Source organism: Brienomyrus brachyistius, chromosome 6 (genome assembly GCF_023856365.1).
Source record: "Brienomyrus brachyistius isolate T26 chromosome 6, BBRACH_0.4, whole genome shotgun sequence".
NCBI lineage: Eukaryota > Metazoa > Chordata > Actinopteri > Osteoglossiformes > Mormyridae > Brienomyrus > Brienomyrus brachyistius.
Genome location: NC_064538.1, coordinates 28339383 through 28357255, shown reverse-complemented (window position 1 = coordinate 28357255; position 17873 = coordinate 28339383). Strand labels below are relative to the sequence as shown.

General features: G+C 39.5%; 1 protein-coding gene across 1 annotated transcript in view; it reads left to right on the top strand.

Moving 5' to 3' along the window:
• Positions 1-17873, top strand: part of zgc:56699 (uncharacterized protein LOC405758 homolog) — a 236272-nt gene that overhangs the window by 161406 nt on the left and 56993 nt on the right. The window lies entirely within an intron of this gene.

The following is a 17873-nucleotide window of genomic DNA, read 5'->3' as shown; positions in this document are numbered from 1 at the left end:
TAACTTGGAAACAGAAAGACATGAAGATGGCAGGATGGTTACTCCAGAGCCTATACCTGCAACAACAAAAGAAAAAGCATTTGGCTGTAATTTCAAACCACTAACCCCCATTAAGTCAAAAGGAAGCAACAGTTTGAAAGTTCTGTGTGGCTTCTGTGTGGCATATATCTGCACTCCTCTGTCCACCCATCACATCTGGTCATTCAGAATATGGCCCTCAGCTACATAGCTGTGAACTGAGAGCAGGTGTCAATAATTGTACTGGCCACTAAAACCAGTGACATCCATTAAGCCATGGACAGCTCGACTGGGTTTGTCCCCAGAGCTTCTATGATTGATGTGATAACAGTTGCATCCAGTAATTATATTGTTCTCGTTATTATCTCATAGGTCAGGTTTTATGACCTGCGTGTTTAGAATTTATATTAAAAACTAATAATAGTTCAAATCTATATGTTAATGAATGCTCTAATGGTTAAGTATCTGTGCAAGCAGTAGGAAGGTTCTGCTTGGAATATGTCCTAAAAACAGCTGATATTCAATATTCATACACATTCCATCTGAAAGGGACCTCGTAAATATGCAGGCCACTTGATCAATGTCATCTGCATATAAAATATTAAAGGCCGTTTGTTAGAGGCAAGGCAGCTGGTCCTCAGAGGCCAGACTACAAAATGCTTAATGGGGTCCTTTTTCTGGGCCCCCACAGTTTAGAGGTGTCCAGCGTGTGCAACCTCCAAAATGGTGATGGGTGGCGCTTATGAAAATTTCCTTAATGCAGAACAACTTGGCAACTGTCCTAGCGTGGCACAGTCTAACGTCCAGCCGAGTGGAGCCAAATGCGTCAGTGGCGCCTGGGACAAGCAGGAGGACACAGAGAGGAAGATGCAGAGAGATGCATGACCCAGGATACGCGCCCATCCATAACTGCTACCTGCGGCAGGAGCCACACTGTCTGCTCTTTAAATCAGACTATAACTTGCGCAGCCAGTGGTCATACTTCGCATAGCTTTAGTTTCACAATGAATTTTTAAGTTAGAATGAGACACCCACCATAGCCAGAAGATTTTACACAAACATCGGTATGCATTGTCTGGCCATGTGTGTTCAGTATGATGTGGAAGCTTCTCTATATGACAGCTGCTGGGTCAACAGAACTCATACAGAACTATTATTGTCAATCTGCAGCAAAACCACTACAAAAGGCTTTTGTGGATTTCAATACGAGAGTTATTATATTTGCGCTCTCATGTGACATATGATATAAGTCGTATATTACTGCAAAAGCTCACTTGTTACTATGGTGACGTACATGACAATAGTACAAGATGTTGTTCACTGCATCTCCCCTCAGTTAAATTCTTTTTTTCTGATTATTAAAAGAAAAACAATCAATTTGTTATTGCAGCATAATTAATTTTCCATCCACGAGAGTCAGCTTTGTCATAAATTACTAATGGTATGGCACACGCTCCGAAGACTCAGGCTGAATCTAGAACAGGTTGTATTAATTTTCTTCAAACAGTCGTTAGCAAAAGCTTAATAATCATTTTGAAAAGTCAATGTGCCCGTGCTGCTCAACTAATTGGCCTGTATCGTGATTGGCTGTATGGTGCTGAAGAAGCACCAGTACTGCTGCAGGATAGAGACCCAAGGACAAAGCTGATCTAATGGACCTGTATATTGATTAATGGCATTTTTCTGAAAAAGAACTTGGGCTGCAAAGGGCAGGAATCAGCAATGGTGCCCTTAAAATCACAACCATCACATACATGCCACGCAAATACGTGTGTCATTTATTGATGTATTAAGGCTTGGTTAGAAATAATTAGTAAATGTTTTTTGAAGTTATCAGCACCTGAAAACCTCTGCTTTAGGACAAAGGGCCCTCAGGACATACTAGCCCTGGGGGGGTCATCATCCGGGGCATCTCCCTCACACACAGCCAAGCCTGCATCTCTGCTCTCCTTTCAACTCTGAAACATTAAACAAAATATCGATATCCAAATTTACGAAGTACTTGTGAGCCAACCTACAAAGAAATTCAAATGTATTAAGGTTTTATTGCTAATGATTGTTCCCTTCTACATAATTTTTTTCGCTCTGTGTGAACAAACTATCACCCTGCACTGACTGTTTTACTGTTTCTGATATAAGTGCTACAACTATCTCATGTAATAAAAAATTATCTATTTTAGCAAAGTCTTTTTTTTTTATTTGTTCATTCTATTTAAACTGTCCCGCGACCCAGTAGGATAAGCGGTTTGGAAAATGGATGGATGGATATTTAAACTGGAACACCACATTTTCCAAAGGAATATTACTGTTCCTTTTCAAAATTTACATTATATTATTAGTATCATTTCCATATGTATTCGCCACCAACCAACAGTCAAGGCCCTTATAAGAAATGTACAAAGTAAGCTAACTGTCTAAATATTCCAAACCCTGAAAATGTGTATAACCATAGGGATAATGGAAATGATAGTACAAGGCCAATATTACATAGTCTGAGGAGTCTTGATTTAAATATTCTCTTCTTGTATGTTTGCATGGTAGGCATTCAAAGCTAGTTAAATGGAATGACTCGCATTGATGATAAAATATTAAAAATAATAAAAATTCGGCTGCTTTCAGAAGTAGTTCTATAATTCTAATAATAAGGCACCTGACCATCTTTGAGTTTCCCAGAGATAAAAGCTCGTCAAAAAAAGTCAGACGGAATGGGAACCAATACAGAGTCAGTAACTCAAGGGAGCCTTTTGAACATCCAACATTCCTTTAAAAATCCTGCCCTGTGACGGGTGCTATAAGGGCTGTAGGTTCACCCTGAGCTCACTGGATTGGCATCCCTGGGACTGCGCATCTAAAACATTCCTCTTGCTGCCCAGTATGTTGCATGGGCAAATTATACTCATCAGTATATAAATGGGAAAAATCAGAAGACATCTTACTTTAACATCTGCACTGTCTCAGTCATTGTCAGATAAATCATAATACTCAGTAACCGGAAGGTCCTACTAGAATGACAATCCAGAATGAGACTGGCAGACCGGGACAAGCTTACAGCACCTGTAAGTGAAGTGGCCGCACTCTTTGTAATTTTCCACATTTGCCATCCTTTGGTTCTTAACATAGAGCCACCATCTCCTGTAGAGTTTCAACAAGTCATAAAAAGTGGAAAAAATTAAGTGACTCTCTTAGCACAAACATTATTGGAAAGCGAGCAATAATTGAGAAATGAAAGCTGTCAAGGACAAAAAATGAAGCAGTTTTCTCTTATTTTAAACATATGCACGTGATTTATGTAATGTGAACCTCTATATGTGTTTAAAGATGAAATTTCCATCCATCTGTCTACAATAACCTGTCATCCAGTGCAGAGTCCCAGCAAGCCTGGAGCCTATCCCAGGAGCCAAATGACACAGAGAGAGGAAACCCTGGATGGAATGCCAGCCCATTAGAGTGTCACACACTAAGGGCACCAATCCATATATGCCACATGTCTTTAGAAAAAACACATGCAAGAATGGAGAAAACATGCTAACTCTGCTAACACTTTACTTAAGGCCATGTTTTTAGCAATTTATAAACACATTCATAACAAATAATAATGGATCCATAAAGCATTATAAACATGGCTATAAATATTTATCAAAAGGTATAATACATTATAACCATGTGTATTATGCATTATGACCCCCTTACGAACTATAGGTACCTTTATAATGCATTATAATGGTCAGTATAAGCATTAAGAATGCTTTGCACAGCATTATAAAGGTATCCATAGTGTATCATAGATGAGAACTTCATAGAGCATTCATAATGCATAATAAACATGCCTATAATGTGTTATACCTTTTGATATTTTTATCCATTTTTATAATGCTTCATGAATGCATTATTATTTGTTATGAATGTGTTTATAAATTGCTAAAAACATGGCCTTAAGTAAAGTGTTACCCAAACTCCAAACATAAACAGAGCCACCACTTCTATTTGCAGATGCAAATAATGGGAAACGCTTTACATTAACTGCACATTCATCGTGGATTCATAGAACATTAAGTCCTCTAATTCTATATTAAGTTCTATAATAATGCATTTATAGTGCATTCATAGAGCATTAATAAACAGCACATAAATATACCTTAACATGTCTTAGCATATATCATATAATGTCTTAAAGCTTATAATCATATACATTTTTGTTATTAAAGTATAATAAAGCTGTTAAGGAATTTTGGGATGTTAAGGTGTACTTACATGATGCTTTTGAATGTTCTATGAATGCATTATGAATACAGTAAATGTAAGGCGTTACCAAATAATGTTACTCGTTCATCTTGCATCATCTTCATTTCCACAATTTATGAAATTATTGGTAACTTACAAATGAGTGATGGATAAATATATATATCTCTATTTGTATCTCTGCATTTATGTCAAGGTCATTAAAGACCAGCTACCAAATCCTAAACGTAATAAAATTCAATAAAAGGGTCACACTAGGCTCATTCTACAAAACTGCATTTTATTATTCACTGCAAATTTTAAATATATTTTTCAGTAACCTTAGGCTTCATTTATTATGTTGTTAAAAAAATGAAGAAAAAACAAAATGCAAATTCCAGCATTAAGACATTTAAAAAATACCAGAAGATCACGTAACAGGCAGCTGAACATTCGAGAGGGCAATGCTGAAGGTCTACGGCTAAATTATTCCTTTTTTTATCACCTGGATGCAGCAGCATCTAAGCCTTTTGACAGCCGCCCCTATTTAACAGCTGGCAAAACAACTAAACAGGAATTAATGAAGGAAGAGCCAAGTTTCACCAGCACTGTATGTACCCCTATGATGGTACGGAGGTTCCAGAAAATTCTGTTTATTGAATCTGCATGCCCACTTCTAGGAACTGCAGCACTTCCAACAGATGTGCTGGCTTTCTGTGGGGATGCACATGTACAATGCACAGTCAACACCCCCTCCACCAATCAATGCATTACTGCCCACACAAACCAGAACCTCCACACCAACTCACAGCTCATCTACAGCAGGAGATCTGAGATGGGATATTATCTTTTTAGTGCAGGACTGTGCTCAGCCTCAAAGCAGATAGCAGAACGTAATGAAGAGGTCGTGCTGCAGTTGTAATGGGGGACCGAAATACCCTTGCTTCTTGTTAGCCTGCTGCTAGCTGTGATTAGATTCTGCATGAAACCTCCTTGGAGATTCAGCAAGGTGACTTTGAGCCGCTGCCCGGACCTGGAAACAGGAGGCCCCTCCTTAGGACAAGCGATAAAACGAGAAGAAGGACACGGAGCTCTGAAGACATCGGCCGTCCGCCCGCATAGAGAGCACAGTGACGCCAGAGCAACACTCCATCTTTCTGAGAATCTGAGACAACAACGGGCAAGGGAGGCTATTTTTGGCAGGCACTGAAGGAGTCTGATTCCGAGTGCGAAGACAGCACTCCCAGATATCCCTCCTCCCTTTTCTAACACTTACTTAGCATCACTAACTGGATGCTGTGAGTTTGACAGAGAGGCCACCTGGACATAGGCAGTGTTCTCCGGCTGCTTTCTCACTAATTTAAGTAGGGCAGCTGTGCCAGGACAGGACTTAATTAACACTACAGTACATAACCATAGCAAAGGCGCAGAAAGAGTACATGTCCCTGTATCGAGTGTCCATCATACGATCCACTGCATGCTACTTTAGAGGAGAACTGAAGGAACGTTATCTGGCGCTCTTGTAATTAGTCTTTTTACACTGTAGGTGTCTAAGAATAGCTTACAGGACGCTGGAGACATGAAGGTAGAGTCACAAAGTATTAAAACAAAGATCCACTTGAGTGCACGGCAAAAGAAATCATTTGGACACTAGCAACAGCATCTAGACAGCAGCATTCACAGGAACTGAACTCAGAATGATCATATTTTTTAAAAATATCGGCGCAGAAATCAAAGTTCCGTAATCTATGCTTAAATATATTGTGGTCACTTGTGGAGCTGCTCAAAAATGGATAATTTTTTTATTTATAGCATAACTATTGCTTCTGAGTTATTTTTTTTCTCTTAGGCAGCAGATGTTTTTCCAGTGCCCTTCCTGCTGGTTTCAGAAATACTGCTCAGTGTCATTTATGGATAAAATGTGTCTATGACTGCAGCCGAAGGTGCTGCTCGAACCAGCAACGCACATCGTCAGGTATTTTGTTAGCACAAACTGCACAAATTATCGGTCATATTGTCTGCATTTCCACAGCCCCTGTTCCAGTTTTTGGTCAATTTCTGACATGCTTTAAATTGGAACAACTATTTTTTCCACCCTGATTTTTGTCCCAATTTAGTAATTTTGTATATTTTTTAATGCTCTCCTTTTTCTTTTCTCTGTATAGTGCAGGAAGGATTAAGAAAGCAAAGCAGGTGCCACTCACGTGTGTGCCGAGAGCTGATAGTTCTTTAACACACTATGTGCCTCACAGACTGTAGGGCAAAGCTTACTGGATACACTGGAGCCCAACTCGTCACTAAGAGGCACTTATGCAACATAACGGCGTTTGTCATACAGAAGTGGCTTGGACAGCACAAGGCCCTGGAAGCATGATGCCACTTATTTTCAGCTGCCTGTAAAGCCTGGAAGTGCGATCAGAAAACAGCATACAGCGGATATAAAGAAACTGCACTGGGGAAGACCATCTTTACATGCTGAACCTACATGGAAGCAATGGTGAAGAGGTGGATACAAAAATGACAATGTATCCATACCTAATGCCTAAGTTTAATTGAGGATAACACTGTGCACTGTTGCAGTACAGTAGGAGATTGTTTGCTTCAGGCCCTCACTGGCACTTGAGGTTCACTGAGGTATTGACAGCACTGCATTCCCCTACCCACCAGCTAGGATTACAGCAGACCGACCCATTTCATTTCGATCTAAAGTACTGTGGAATATCTTAGACTGCCAAAGAAAATTGTTTAAATTATCACCATGTTGGTGTAAAATTATGATTTTATGTTTGTCATAGTGTGTCAGTTCAGCCATTTCAAGACCTCTTGGAAAATCACCCCATTATTTGCAGGTATTTGTTGACCTAACCACTAGAAAATTGTGTTTGGCTAATCAATATGCCATCATACTTTTTACGCTGCTGCCTATTGAAATATATTCTAATGTTTTTTTTTTCCTGAGAAAATATATACTTACTGACCCAATAAATAGCTTTAAATGCTTTATTTTACAGCCTAAGATGTTTGCAATGTTCTGCATATGGCCCTGTCATGCAGAGAGCGCAGATAATCATTTTCAGCAGCACAAATTGAGGAAGCCAGAGCGTCAACAAGGACGGAGTTATGTGATGTTAATGAATATATGGACATATTCCCCCGAGAGCGCAGACCACAGACCCTGGGCGCATACACTCCTAGCTGAGAAGTGAAGAGTTTGGTGCATCAGCCTGTGGATTCCTTCTACACGCATGAGATCTCTCAGATTAGCTGCATTATTTCTGTCCAGGTCTTGAAGCAATGGACTGTACAGCAGCATAAGGTGCAATGCCAAAAGTTATCCTATGGAGATCAGTTCTGTTTTAGCTGTAGTCATCTTTCGAAAAAGCCTGTGTTTAAAATGGATGTGGTTGAGGCAAGCTCTCCACCTGGCTGAACAAATATTAGACCTTTAGGATATATTAGTCTTTTTTACTGTGTGCAGAATACTACAGTAAATCTTTTTCTTTTTTTTTTTACTTAAACCGGTTAAGAATGCTTTATCTGTATCACATATCTGGATATTTCCATAAAACATAAAATCTAATGATGGTTTCCTCGGTTACAGTTTGAGTCATCCTTACAGTGAATTCTTAGGCGTCAGGAATAATTTTACGAAGCGAGATTCCTTGCAGCTGGGGGAATTGTGCTATGCACATTATGCTCTTTGCTTCCTCACCATCTATTAGGAGTGTTCCAGGCTCAGAGTACAGTGTATGCGAGGAGACTGCTCGAGAGAAACCCCAAACCAATGCCGGCTCCTGTCGTCCTCCACCAACTTGTGCGGAGGCATCCAAAACGAGCCCAGGAAAGCATACAGCTATATATAAAGCACTTCAGGGAGAGGAAAAACTGTCAAACAAAGTACAAATGTGGTCTTTGGCAAAAAGACAGTGAAATAAGTTTCAGGGTGTGAGGACGGCTGGGTGGTGCTCTGGTGCAGTGGGTAGCACACTCGCCTCTAGGATTGCATGTTCGATTTCTGTCCCCATATCCCATATGCTTCTTGGGTTTCTCTGGATCTCCTCCCAAAGATGTATGTTTTGGTGAACTGGCATTTATAAATTCTGCATACCTGTTTTCTATCCAATGAGGGGCTGTCACCCCTTCCACTATGTTCCCCATCTCACACTGCGTGCTTCCTGGGATAAGCTCCAAGCCCGTCGCGACCCTGCACTGGATAATGGATGGAACGTTGGCTGTTTCTTTTTTAATTCCCTGAATAGATACACCATGGCAGTAAAAGTATTACATATGTACTGGAAGAACCATGGGAGGTTCCAATTGAGAATCCCGATCGAGAAAAATGTTTGAGCTTTAAAACCCTGGAGTGCTCACACTGTGCTGAGCAGACTGGGGGGGATTTTCGCTCAGAAGTATATAAAGAAAGCACATAAATACGGAGATTAACAATGTTTGAGCGAACTGAAGTAACAGTTCACATGATTTACTCACAGTTGTTTCTGCAACCTCTTATAAAGCAAACACATCGTTTAAACTGGGTAAGGATACAATGCCTGAACACAAATACATTTCAGAGTCTAGGGACAATATGTCAGGGATGCTTATGATAGGGCGTTAAATTAGTTGCCCCCTTGGTTGCAGCGTTCCCCTGTGGCAAAGAAGCCAGTGAGGGAAACATCTGGTACCCTAGAAGGTGAAATTGAATTTCGGGTGGACAATGACTTACAATTAACAGCCGATGATGGCATTAGCAGCCGCAGGTAAGAAACAGCATCTCCCCAATGAGGAAGATGATATACAGCGCTGCAAAGGCGGGCACAGACAATATTCAGAAGGAGCTCGCATTTGTATTCCGTGTGGCGCTCCCTGCAGCTTGCCTCCGTTCGCTGACATCCCTTCTGGCGCAGTACTGCCATCTGCTGGCCACAGAAGAACATGCGATGGTTGTCAAAATCTGGGTCAGTAATTACGTGTAACTTTAAGGTTGATTAGGAAACTACGTTTTGGCAAATCCTTTCAAGAATAATAAAACATAGGCTCAAAGTTATTACGAGGAAGGCTTAGACTTTGAAATATGTCAAAAGTGAAGAGGAAAGAATATTAGCATAAATTATGGTTAAAGAAGGAAGTTTAGCTGTAGTATTCTGCAGGTCAAAAGTTTGTGAATATTTGGAGTTATTAGGTTATAATGTAGTTTAACCACTATGAGTGTCACATACAAAAGAGAAGAAAAGTACAGAATGGCAGCTAATTAAGGAAGAACAAATGACAAACTCCATCTGTAAAAACAGCAGGCTTCAAAATAGTCAGCTTTTACAGTGATTACAGCTGAACAAACTCTAGGCATCCTACTAATTAAAGACTCAGTGTATTTTTCTAAACCTTCACTCCCACGCTGTCGGAAATGTGCCTACAAATGACCTGCACTATATGGTTGTGTATCCTTCACCTTTCTATCCATTTAATGCCAAATCTACTCAATGAGATTAAGGTCAGGTGATTGTGCAGGTCATGTCAACACTTATCTTCCTTCTTCTTTGCATAAGTATTAAACCCCTACACATTAGCATTTGGTAGAGCCACCTTTTCCTGCAATAACAGCAAAGATTCTCTAAATCATGTTTACTTGTCTGTTTGCTTGCCTCTTGTTTTTTTTTCCTAAATTATTAATAAAGTTTTAAATTGGTATTAAACATTTGTATTTGTGTCAAATTTTGTTCTGCATATCTATGAACACTGGTTATAGTAGTGCTGTCCAAATTGTCACCGGATTGTTCCTTCTTTATATTTTCAGATTAGATATTCAATCCATTCATGGCACTTGGCATAGTCGTTAAAGACATCTTTATTAGTTTTGGGACAATTCCTTATACATGTCTTCCTACACACTATGGTTGTATATCGCTTCAAACTGGCATTGATAGCAGACATTATCCCACAATGAAATAAGATAGACAGTTGTCCACTGCTGGATCTTCTCTTTTTTTCAAGAGAATCTTTTGGAATGTCCTGTCCAGCCATGGCTCAGCTGCCTGGGACAAAAGGCCAGTCCTACCATAAGGTGCTGAGAGCTTCTCTAACAGGATGACATTTACTGAGCAGCAGTAAATGCCCAGACTCAGAGAGCTACACTGGAGATCAGTATGGAAAATAGGGGTGCTGGTTGATATGATGCAAGGCAAGTGATGCTTTCATGTGTTATTCGTGTGTGAGCGAATGCCATTTTGGCCAGACTTCTGTCAACAGAAAAAAAAACAGAAGGAAAGAGAAGCAGTGTGAAAGCTAGAATCTGGAATCTGAAATTAGCATTTCCTGATTGAGGGGAAATTGAATTGGCTGTGTGCTGTACAGGACAGACAAATGCACAAGAAGACATTTTCTCAAACTAGGGTGTGCTGTTGTAGAAATTATACAGTACTGTGCAAAAGTCTTCAGCAGTCAAAGGGAATGTTTACAGCTATTTATCTGGGGAGTAAGTGCGCAATTGCTCAGAACAAAAAAACACAATTTAACATTAGGACATATGAAAATGCACAGTAACACAATAAACACAAGTAAGAATTTCTTCTGTCCTCTAAAAGGTTACTCAAATCAAGCTGGACGGCTAGATGAACACCGCTTCAGTTCCCAAACTTCTCCTCAGGGGCACCCCAGCCATTCCATGTGTTTATTAAATTTTGCCACTTAATTAATTTACTTAATTAGTTAAAAAAAAACGATGAGATATTGATTAGTACTATGTATGCTAGTGGTTGAATAAAAAAATACATGGCTAGACTGTATTACTGCTGGAAATAATTTTAGCAGATGTCTTGAAATGGCTAAGCTAACACACTCTGACAGGCATAATAGCATAGTTTTACACCACTATGAATATCAATTCAACATAATTTCTTTGGCTGCCTAGGACTTTTGCATAGTACTGTAAATAATGCTAAAAGCTAATACACAGAACTATACTGAATATTAATACAACACACTAGCTGCTGTTGAAGAACTGAACCATTTCTACTTATTTTTGTTGTACTGTATGTATTCGTATACCAGTCTCATCTCCTGTGCTGCTTCAAATAGGCTCCAGTCCTCCCCCAAGACCGTGCCCAAGATCGGAAGGTCTCCAGTTCAAAACCTATGGCTGGCAGAGTTATCATATGACCACTGGGCACTGGGGCAAGATCCTTAACCCCAACTGCTCCAGGAGCACTGGCGTTGGCGGCCCCTCAGTGCTGGATAAATGGCTTCACTCTCACGTTATGCTCTCACATGGTATGTCGTTTCTCAGACTCTGGATCAGAAGCCTCAACTGCAAGGCACTGCAGAGGCTAAAATCATTGGGAACCTCAATCACTCTCTGCTCACCCTGATACCGCCCCCTGCAGGTCACCTACGCCATGCGGTGCCGGAGGAAAGATGGTTCACATTTTTGCTCCCTCCCAGCTCACTGCCAGACAGTAAACATTCTTCAGCAAAAACGTGGACTATCTGCGGGTCCTCGAGGACCGGATTGGGAAACACTGCCATACGCAGTTAGGAGATGGATGGGTGGATGATATATTCACTGGCTTGCTGTGTGTTGATTTAAAGCTTACTGAAAGGTCTTCATGAGTTCTTGCCATGTGCAGTAGCACTGCGTTAGCAGACCTGGTTGCGACAGTCTCTTCCTGAATGTACGGTTGCTCTCATGGATACGAATGCAGCACTCACTTCCTGAAATGAATTTGACGGTCACTCTGCCTACTGTCACACAGTAAGTTTATGTGAAAATCTTTAGGGAGAACTCCATTGCTGTCTTTCCACTTGTAAGTAAACAAAAAAAACACTAGGGTTCACATCTCTGACAAAACCCCAGTGGCTTTTGCTGTATTTCGTTACCACTAGATTTTACTGATGGTTTTAGTAAAATAAGAATGTGTGTTTTAATCAGTATCTCTTTGATGAGCAATTTTCTACTTTTCTTAATATTGCAGAAGGATATGGTCCCACTCTGGAAGCAAATGGGAAAGTATGTTAATTAAAATGCTTCATGTTGTCCTATTTGTTTGCAGTTTGCAGCCTCCCTGTCAGCCATTTTTATCTTCTGCCATCCCTTGGACTTAATCTTTTGTCTGAAACCTGTTTCTTTCATCAGCAGAGTTTCCCCACACCCCCAAACATGGTAAGAATTGTTTTTTGTTTTATGACAGGTGCTCAGGCTGGTGGAAATGGCACATCGCTCTCCATCTTTTCCCGTAGTTATGAAGCAATTCACAAACTTTTCTAGATTGATGCACAGAGCCTTTCAGGGAGCTTTGAGAAAATGTAACACTTCTGGCAGATATTAACAACCTAATTTTTTTTTTGCCAGTTTTTTTTTTTTTTTTGGTGCTGCTTCTCAGCGGACAAAGAAGTTTACGGGAAAAAAATGGAATCTCTCTACTGGAGTGTCAGCAGGATGTGCTATTTTTGAGCATTGTTAAGTCACAGTGTGGCAATGCTGGTATGATGACATCTGACTGTGTCGTGATACTGGTGGACAGTAACAAGGATTTCCCAGAAGATAGAGTTATGTTCCTTTGCATGATCTCCTATAGTTATTAACTGTGTTGGGCCATGGCTGGTCCAGTTAAGGAAAAAAGTCTGTTTTCCCTTTGATGAATGTATAATGCCATATTGTAGTCCTTAGGTCTTACAGTGTCGCTGGTCGAAACCACAAAAGTCTAGGTCACCATTATCTTGATGCCTTAAAGGCTGTGGTCACACATGCTGGATGAGACATCCACCCACAAAGGAAGTGGCTGACGGTGTACTCTAGCAGTACAGGAACAAGACATTCATTGTTCTAGTACTTGGTGTCTGCATTCTAGGCTTCATTCTCAGTCCCCACAGGTACAATAGCATTTGCATATGATGTAAGTGCCTGTTCCTATGTTCTCTGTGAAATTTGAAATCTCCAAGTAAGATGTGACGTACATATAGAGCTAGGCACACCATTACATATATTTATCCGTGATCGTCATACTAGAAAAGGAGGGATTTGATGAAGAAGAGTATTCAAAAGCAACAATCTAAAGAATTAATATGATAGTGACTATCACATACCACCAGCAGAAGATCCATATCATCCTGAATGAGTTTTTTTAACTGATTGTCATGTTAAGATTCATTAGATCATCTGTCTTTAATGTATCGGGTCGTTGGCAATGCATCAAGGTGTGTATTGCATCGATCTCAGTGATGGAGACGAACGTCTCATTTCATGACAATGAATCTGGCAATTCAACAAGTAAGGGGAAAATCAAGTGAGGATAAAGAACAGCAAGAAATGTCAGTTATATTCCAATCATCTCAAAAGTCACAGTAACTAATATATCAATAGGATTCATATGACAATAGAACAAGTAATTTTTTTAAATATTTTTCCATTTATTGAAAAAAATCATCAAAACATTTTAGGGATCAACTAATCCAATGAGAATTTGGGTTTAACTTTGAATTTGAATTCACAATTGGATAAAACTTATCTGGAATGCATCAATGGAAATCAAAGACTTGCATTAGACAGGAGTAGCTATCAAGTTTCTGTAACCATCTATGCATGTACAAAGTAAATGCTCAGATAAAATAATTGCACAATCAATATTTTCTGGTTAAGGGTATCCTCAAATTAATTTCAGTTCCTTCTACATAACAATGCAGCAAGATATGTGAGAGTGCTGCAGGTTTTTGGTATATAATAGAATCATGCATACTTTGTAAGAAAAACTGTAAATCAAGAAAATGCTGTATTAATATTATTTCCAGAGCAGTGCTGCACAATTATCCTAATCAACATAATTTGATCTCCTGATAATGAAAATGAACCAAACGTTTCCACAACTGAAGACGACAATTGCCAAACTGGTTTACCATTTTTTATGATGCAGCAATTTCCTTGGTTAAATTATTGACACCATTGCTGTAAGTCAAACAACTGACTCATGCAAAAAATATCAGACTATCAGTTAGTCTTTCATAGAGTAATTGAGAAATGGCACTGATTTTCTATGAACGAATGCTAGTGTCTTTATCAATCAGGGTCTGCTGTACAGAAGTGTTTAGGTGATCATCTGCTACAGATTTTAGTGACCAGGATTTGAGTAACAAGGTCATCCTCTTGATCTTTTCTTGGTCCACCACCAGAAATGCTCAGGAGGACTGTCAGTAATTGACTTCTCCAGATCCATTCTTACCTTTGAAGGTTACCTTAACGTATACAACTCTGGATTGATCTCATTTAACAATTTCCCTGAACAAACAGTACCACATATACTTACTGAAATATAGCCATTTTCCCCCAAATATATAAAAATATAAAGGTTTAATATCATCTGTAGCTGTATTTTTCATCTGTAACTTCATTTGAAAGATATCCTTCTATCACAAGTTTGTATTCCATGTTTCTATTGAACAGTAATGTTTTTTTTTTGTCTGTGATGTTTATAGATAATTTGTCTTGGGATGTTTTATTTTTAAATTTGCATTAATTATGAAGCTGTTTTTTCATACTCCTTTGTTCAGTTCATACTTTATCCAATACAATGCATAAATAATCTAGAGCCATTCAAGGTTTCTGTAGCAACTTTAGACCAGCACTGAGTGCATAATGTTCTCTGTAACTTATTATCTTACCTAGCTTAGTCATGGAATCTACTGTCTAGAACTAAGCAAACTTGAGGTATGGAGAGAGACAGGGCATTCTGTAAATATATACACCAAGACTGTTTCCTTCACATCCAATTTAGCCTCAGTGAAAGCACAACACTGGTCTATAACCAGCTGTCATCAGCCACTCACCATTACACCGTGTAGGACCAGGCTGCAAATACAGTTTCTAAGCACAAAAAAGAACCATTGCATATATGTGTTTTTAAGTTTATTTCTCCCTGTAACTAAAACTGGGACTGTCAACATCTCTGCTATTTATAGTGATGGTCTTTGTGAATGATTTAAATGGAATATTCTTCCCAAGGCTCATAGCAACAAGAAGATGGCAAAAATTTAATCTTCAAAAGGCTACAGTGCCCCCTAACATGAACATTGCGAATTGCTGGCTAAAAAAGAGTCTGAGAGCAGGTTTGTATTGTGTAACTTATTATAGAATTATGATAAAAACGTTTGATGCTTGACATTTGTATGTATCCTGTTCTAAATACTGAAAAACTTTTATGTAATCTTACAAACATTTTCAAAATTCTGACAGACGTTAATGTTCAATGGCTGCGTCAGCCACAAGATGTCAGTGCAAACACATACACTCTATGATGATCTCCCATCATTAGGCAAACTTTTAAATGGATTATTTTGTTAAACAATAGTATGTTAACTATAGCATCTGCAGGGCTGTGTGGAGACTTCTCAAGAGGCAGGTGCCTGAGCAGCAAATTTTTCGAACTGGGGGAGGGGGTCCATAGCTAAAAAGGAGCCCTCCCCCCACCCAACCCTGGTTAACAAATTGTTTAGAATAGTTCAAATAGAATAAAAAACAGCTGAGCAACATTGGTCTAAATTTCAACATTGCAACACTGTGCTTTTTCATCTCGGTCTTTTAGCCGACTTAAATATGTCACTTACATACAGCATATGCTGGGTTCTGCAGGATACACATTGGCCTGTGCTCCTTGAACCCATGGACTATGAATTTTTTAAAATATCGTTGGCAGCGGTAAAGGAAACAATGGCTGGTGTTCACAGAGGCTCAGGCGTAGGTTGGTCACTGGGCCTGAAAAAGGATTCTGTAGAGAAAATCACATGGCTTTACTGTAATTGCAGGTCTGCTCCATATCAGAATGCCAGAGGTACACCGACAGGTACTCTGTGTGCTCCCAGGTTCCACGCAGGAACCTGCCTATCCTCGCCTGTCCAGTGTGATCTTACTTTGCTGAGTAGAGCAGAGTTCCACCACACGTACTTAGGCAAGACCAGGTTGTATGGCAAAATTAGACATGTGTCCTGATTGTGTGGTCATCATTTGCCAGTGGATTTTTTTGTAAAAAAGATTACAGGAAACATATGTTTTCTTTAGGATGTCAGGGATCCTGGATGCATATAAGTATGTGTATGTAAATGCAGACATTTGAGGTTGTGAGTTATTATTGTGTCTGTGGCTCAGTGTGTTTCAGTGTATGGACTTTTTGGGGGTGGTTGTGCATTCATGCTATCAGGTGTGTTTTAGATATGAGTCACATTTCAGTGTTGTGTGTATGTGCGCATATGTCTTCAGTGTGAGGTGTCAGAAATTCAAGCTGGTGGCTGAGAGCTTCTGGTACACGAGAGGCCTCATAAGTTTACATTCCTGCTGGTCGGCTGTGTGGGCGTTTCCTCACTGAAGCCCTGCACTGGGTTGCAGGCAAACATGTCGCTGCCGGTCCCCACCGGTATCCTCTGGCCGTGCCACATGCTCTTGGAGTTGTTTGGACTTGCAGAGCCATGGTGCCTCATTTTTGTCCTCTGTGTTACACCAGGTAACCTCAGTTTTTCAGTACACTGGCAAATGGCAGGCTGTGCTAATTAATACCACACTGAAAAGTCATCGCAAAACCAGATAATGAGCTGCCAAGAAAGAGCTCCGTCCTTCATTCATGGCACCATACAAGCAACAAACATCAATGCCTTAAAAGCAATGCAGTGGTTCTGTCACTAGTTCAATACGTTATAATTTTATTGGTCTTCGATGATTTTTCTAGTCTTTTTAAACTATCCATCCATCCATCCATTTTCCAAACCGCTTATCCTACTGGGTCGTGGGGGGTCCGGAGCCTATCCAAGAAGCAATGGGCACGAGGCAGGGAACAACCCAGGATGGGGGGCCAGCCCATCGCAGGGCCTTTTTAAACTATATTTCTATATATTTCTATATTATATAATAATAAAATCTGAGAGACCTTATGTTTTCAGGTGCTTTTTGGTCTTATGTTGTATTTGTGTTCCGGTCACTCGTTTCATTTTGGCCACCAACCAGGGTGCATCTGCTCAGCCCTTTGTGTCTCTCAGCACCTCAGTATCACTGACATCACGGTGCATGAATTTCGCTCTTTTAAAATTTACAAAAAATAAAATAATTAAATATTAAGTGAACATGAAGTTTATGTGAAAAAACTAGAAATGTTCTGTAAAGTTGTTAAAAAACGTCTCCTTATTATGATCTGGACCCCCATGTGGATAATTAGGCAGTAAGATAAAAGTGTTATTTTTCATATTCCAGTTTTAACATTTATTTCCTCACCTTTAACTTCCCCCGTATAAGATTATATATATATATATATATATATATATATATATATATATATATATATATATATATATATATATATATATATATATATATATACACATATACGTTATACGGGGGAAGTTAAAGGTGAGGAAAATTTTATATATATATGATCTTGGAATCACACTTTGCATCAATGTATGTGTTTTTTCAAATGACAGGAAAATATACTTACACTGCGGCACTGTTGTCTGACAAATGTAACTATGGCCAAAGTCTACCCAGTGAAAATGATTTTAACATGTATGGAACGTCAGAAAAAAATGAATAAAGAATGGAGCTGTATGCTTTCACATGCCTCCGTCCATGCCGCATGGCTGGAGAATTGGGGCAGGTTTGAACGTGCTCCCTT